Source organism: Mauremys mutica, chromosome 6 (genome assembly GCF_020497125.1).
Source record: "Mauremys mutica isolate MM-2020 ecotype Southern chromosome 6, ASM2049712v1, whole genome shotgun sequence".
Taxonomy (NCBI): Eukaryota; Metazoa; Chordata; order Testudines; family Geoemydidae; genus Mauremys; species Mauremys mutica.
In genome coordinates, this window is record NC_059077.1 from 10,362,727 (window position 1) to 10,368,826 (window position 6,100).

The following is a 6,100-nucleotide window of genomic DNA, read 5'->3' on the forward strand; positions in this document are numbered from 1 at the left end:
CTGACTTCAAAAGAACCTTCCCAGCACTTTTGAAAATCAGGCCACTAATTTGGAAGTCTAAATATCTAGTGGTTAAATCACTAGACTAGGACTTAGGAGTGCTGATTCCAATTCCCTGCTCTGCCACAGACTTCCTGTGGGACGTTGGATAAACCACATAGTCTATCTGTGCCTTACCTCTCCATCTGTCAAATGGGGGTAATAGCATTTTTCCACCTCACCGGAATATTCTGAGGATAAATACATTAACAAATGGGAGGTGTTGAGATACTATGGGGATGGAGGCTACATAAGTACCTAAGATAGATAGAAAGCATGGATTTAGGAGCCTATCACTATGTTTCTGTCTCTGAAAAAAATCAGCCTTGGTGTAAATTTGAAGCTTTATTTGTGGGAAAATATGGCCCTAGATAATTTCACAGCATCAAGATTCTGTAGGTACAATGACTTCCTGCCTACCAGCTATTTTAGGAAAAACACACATATATGAAACTTACATGCAAATACCATATACATAACATATAGTATGATATTGCCTTTGTCTGAGACATTTTGACTAGAGTAGGTTGGATAATGTTTTGTTTTGTTTTTCTGTGGAAAATGTTGCCTTTTTGGCAAAAATTGAAAACTTTTTTTTTCAGATAAATACTGAACATTTTTGACTGAAAAACAAACAAAACCTTAATTTGGAAATGTCACTGCAATGCCTCATGGAAGCTGTAGTTTAGATGCGTCCATTCTGTTCTTCGTGCTGGGCTCCCTGGTTGAACTACCTGTCCCATGATGCAGCATGGACTCCTCTCTCACTGAGCCATTTTGGTGTATCATGAGTGACCTTGGCAACAGTACATATCGGGAAATGTAGTCTGGCTGGGGAACCTTTAGAGGAGAATAGGGAAATGAAGCAAGCAAACTACAACTTCCAGGAGGTCATTGTGGAGGCATTTCCAAACTTAAATTTTTGGGGATTTGGACAATTTTTTTCAGTCTTCTGTCAAAAAACAAAAAAGTTTCAGTTTTAAGGTGTTAGTTTTTCATTGCAGTTTAAATTTTACACAGATAGCAGACACATTTTGTGAGAAAATAATCTTAATTAAAACAACAACAACAACAACTTTCCACTCATAATTTTGATAGGAATTATTTGACCAGTCCTCATTTTGACCTATATGCAAGTTGCCCTTTCATGTACTATGTTCCATACACATAAGTAACATATTAAAACATATAACATAGTTTTTATGTAGATAGGAGACATGCAAATGTGTCATTTTCATATACAATATACTATTTGTCAGAATCATATGAACTTAACTATCAGTGCCAGGTGCACAAGAGCAGTGCTGGGCACAGCTGGGGAGGAAGGTGGCACAACAGGTGGCTTTCACCATCTTTCCCCCCACACTCCCACAATCTTGGAGGCTGCTGGAAATTGAACCAGCCTTTGGAGCAAGTTAGAGCAGTCTTAGCACTGCTCTAACTATCACCAGTGGATAATGGCTTCCCAAGCAGTCACATGCTACCAGCTAGGATTACCAGACTGCATTCATTCTCTAGTTCCTCCTCATCTCACACTTGACACACCTCTTCCCTTCTCCTAGCCTGTACCATAATGCCCACCATACCAGGGGACCAGAAGCCCACTCTACCTCAAATGAGAATTATCCTAGAGGAACCCTCATGCACTCCCTCAGGGCAGCTATAAATCCCCTTTTTGTTGGGAGACTTAGTGGATACTCATTATCTGGCTCACAAACTTGTGCTCCAAACTCACAAGTGCCTATTACTCAGGATACAAGAGACGGGTCTATTTTTTTGTGTCCTGAGTTCCTGCTGATGTCAATGAATTCTTGAGTGGCTGCAGAATCCTGACACTGGCAGTGTCTCTCTTCCTCTTCTCTCTATTTTTGGTATTTTGCACAATCATTTTCTAAATATATTATGATGTATTCTTTACCTCCCTCTTGAGCTTTAAGACCTTAATGCCATTTCATGCTGTGGAGGCAGGGAAGAGAAGGAAAAAGGAAAGCTGGCTGTGGTGAATAAGGCATTTCCAACAATTGATTCTAAAGTGATTGTAGTCAGTGTGCACCGGCATAGATTATCTTTCTACGGCTTCTAAAGACCAACCCTCTGGTGGTTAGAGACACATTTATGTAACGCAATATCAGGGAGCACGGCTGTGGAACTGGCTATTACTAATACTTCCTGTGATTTTTTTTTTAAGGGTTAGTTTTTTACTGGCAATTTATTTCTTCATGTGACAGCTTTATTTTGATAATAGCTAGACTCCACTGCTTCTGATGTGTTAAAGTTCATAGATGGTAGTGTTTGTGAGCTAGGAGAATTATTGTCTGTGTATACATTTTATTGGCTTTGCTGTACAGGACAGTCAGGGCAGCTGTTATGCTCTCAGCAAGTCTACAGGAACCCTGGGAAAGGGAATACTTTTTCATCTTGGTGACCTCTGCCTGTTGAGGAAAAGTAGGCTGTATTCCCTCTTCCTCCCCAGGGTTTTATACCAAAGATGTATCTAGGAAACAGATTCAAAGTCTTATTAGTGAAAAATATATTTTCCTTCTATTTATTTTTTAAATCAATAAAAATATTAATTGAGGGGGAAAAAAAGGTACAATTTGGGTTCTCCAAAGGGGCTAGATGAGCTAGTCAATAGGAATTGGAAACCTAATTCCATTTGGCTGCTTTGGAAATCCCAGCCTTAGTTGACAGCTCAGCTACCACAGTGGCCTAAGTTAAGTGTCAGTAACTTGGATCACTGGTAAATAAATCAGAATCAGAAATGAAAGGGAGACATGTCTTTCCATTTTGAAGAGTAAAAGAAAAGAGGAGAGGAAAATAATATAAAGCTAAATCCTGAAGTACTTACCAGGTTCCTGAATATCTTTCCAACACATGCATATGCTTAATTTTATACATGTGAGTCCCACTGAGTTCTTTGGGACTGAAGTTAAGCACAAGCATTGATATGTATAAGATGTAGCCCTTAATATTAAATCACTCCTTGCTTTTGGGTGGACTACCGTAAGCTAAATGCTGTAACTTGCCCAAAGAACTATCCAATGCCATGCATAGATGAGATGTTGGAGAAACTGGGATGTGCCCAGTTCATCTCCACCTCAGACTTAACTAAGCGGTACTGGCAAGTGCTGCTAGATGATCCATCCAAGGAAAGGTCAGCCTTCATAAAAAGGTAATAATTGGAGATATACCAATCTCCTAGAACTGGAAGGGACCTTGAAAGGTCATTGAGTCCAGCCCCCTGCCTTCACTAGCAGGACCAATTTTTTGCCCCACATCCCTAAGTGGTTTCCTCAAGGATTGAACTCAGAACCCTGGGTTTAGCAGGCCAATGCTCAAACCACTGAGCTATCCCTCCCCCCATCACCCATGTAGGGTTGTATGAATTTAACGTGCTCCCTTTTGGACTGAAAAAATGCACCTGTCACCTTCCAGAGACTGGTAGATAACCTTCTGGCTGGATTTGGGGAATTTGCAGTCATCAATCTTGACAATGTGGTTATAGTCTCAGATTCATGGGCAGAACACCTGGAACACCTCCAAGCTGTCTTCCAGCATGTAAGGGAGGCAGGATTAACCATGAAGGCCAAAAAGTGTCAAATAGGCCTAAACAGGATAATATACATTGGCCACCATGTGGGTCAAGGGACTATCAACCCCCTACATGCTAAAGTAAATGCTATCCAAAATTGGCCTGTTCCTAAGTCAAAAAAGCAAGTCCAATCTTTCTTGGGCTTGGCCAGGTATTACTGACAATTTGTACCACACTACAGCCAAATTGCCACCCCACTGACAGACCTAACCAGGAAGAAACAGCCAAATGCAGTTCAGTGGATTGAGAAGTGTCAAAAAGCCTTTAACCAGCTTAAGGCGGCCCTAATGTCTGACCCTGTATTAAGGGCCCCGGACTTTGACCAACCTTTTGTTGTAACCACAGATGTGTCTGAGTGTGGTGTAGGAGCAGTTTTTATGCAGGAAGGACCAAATCAACTATTCCATCCTGTCGTGTTTCTCAGCAAAAAACTTTCTGAGAGGGAAAGCCACTGGTCAGTCTTAGAAAAAGAATGTCATGCCATTGTATATTCTCTGGAGAAACTACACCTGTACTTTTGGGGACGGCATTTCCACCTGCAGACTGACCATGCTGGACTGAAGTGGCTTCACATAGTCAAAGAGACTAACAAAAAAACTTCTTCAGTGGAGTTTAGCTCTTCAATACTTTGATTTTGAAATACATTTTGGGAGCCTCTAATAAAGTGGCTGATGCACTCTCCCGGGAAGGTTTCCCACAATCAGCTGGATAAAAATGTCTCTGCATTACAAGACATTGTAGTCCTTGACATGTAAAAAGTACTATTTAGTTCTTCATGTAATTATTAGTAAAATTAGAGGTGCATGTATCTTATTAACTCTGTTTCCTAAACCTCCAGGAAAAAATCCCAGCTGGTGTGGACCCGACCTAAACCAGGCTGGCCAGCACTGTCTGTGATTTGGGGGGTGATAAATTAAGCGGGGGGGAGCTCCATTTATGGACACCCAGCCAGCCAGATAGCTATAAAATCCCCTTTAGTAGCTGTTCTCTACTTGCTTTACCTGTAAAGGGTTAAAAAATCCACAGGTGGGGGGAAAGGTGTGGGCACCTGACCAGGGGAGCCAATGGAAATGCTAGAACTTTTTAAAATTGGGAAAAAACTTCCCCTTTGTCTGTTGTTGTTCTCCGGGGAAGAGGGGAACAGTGCAGCAGTTATGTTGTGAGAAGCTGAAGGCCAGGTATGAAAATCATCAGAATCATTCCTAGAGTAGGAAGATGTGATTAGGTTTATTTTTTTTATTTCTTATGGCTTGTGGATTCCTCTGTGCTAACCTCAGGTTAGCACAGAGGAACCTTAAAGGTTGCTTGTAACCTTTAAGCTGAACCCTCAGAAAATTATTTTGAGTGCTTAATTTTTGGAATTGCTCTTTTAAAAATCTAGCAAATAGTTTTCAGATGTATTTTCTTTCTTTTCGTTTTTAATAAAATTTCCTTTTTTTTAAGAACAGAGTTTGGATTTTTGTGTCTTAAGAGTGTTGTGCACATGTTTTTTAGTTAGCTGGTGTCAACAGCTGATTTCTTTGTTTTCCTTTCTCAGCTCTTCCCCAGAGGGTGGAAGGGCTTGAGGGTACCCCACAGGAAGGAATTCCCAAGTGCGCCTTCCTGGGTTCCAAGGGGTTTTGCATTTGGGTGTTGGCAGCATCTAGCCATCAAAGGTCAGAGAGAAGCTGTAACCTTGGGAGTTTAATACAAGCCTGGAGTGACCAGTATTATTTTTTAGAATCCTTGTGGGCCCCCACCTTCTGCACTTGAAGTGCCACAGTGAGGAATCAGCCTTGATAAACAGACTCAGATAATTGATAGGAAAGATAGCAAGGGAAAAAGGAGTTCAGGAGAGCTGACAGTTTCTCAACTAAACAATATTAAAGGCAAACTAGCCCAATGTGAAGGAAAGCTCGGAAGAATAGTAAGAGGCCAATATGGCTCCAACAGGAGCTCTTTAATGACCTAAAAATCAAAAGGAAATCTGGAAAATGGACAAATTGCTAAGGAGAAGTACAAAAGAATAGCACAAACATATAGGAACAAAATCAGAAAGGCTAAGTCGCAAAATGATTTACATCTAACGAAGGACAGAAAAAGGAATACGAAGAGCTTCCAAAATATATTAGGAGCAAAAGAAAGATGAAAGAATGTGTAGGTCCTCTACTTAGTGGGAAAGGAGAGCTAATAACAGATGATATCAAGGAGACTGAGATATTTAATGCCTATTTTGCTTCAATCTTCACTAAAAAGGTGGTCAATGGTGACCAAATTCTCAACACAATTAATATTAACAAGGGGAAGGAATGTACGCCAAAATAGGAAAGAACTGATTAAAGAATAATTAGATAAGTCAGATGCATTCAAATAAGCAGGCCCTGCTGAAATTTACCCTAGAGTACTTAAGGAACTAGCTGAAGCAATCTTGGAACTGCTAGTGATTCCTTTTTAGAACTTAAGGAGAATGTGTGAGACCCCTGAAGACTG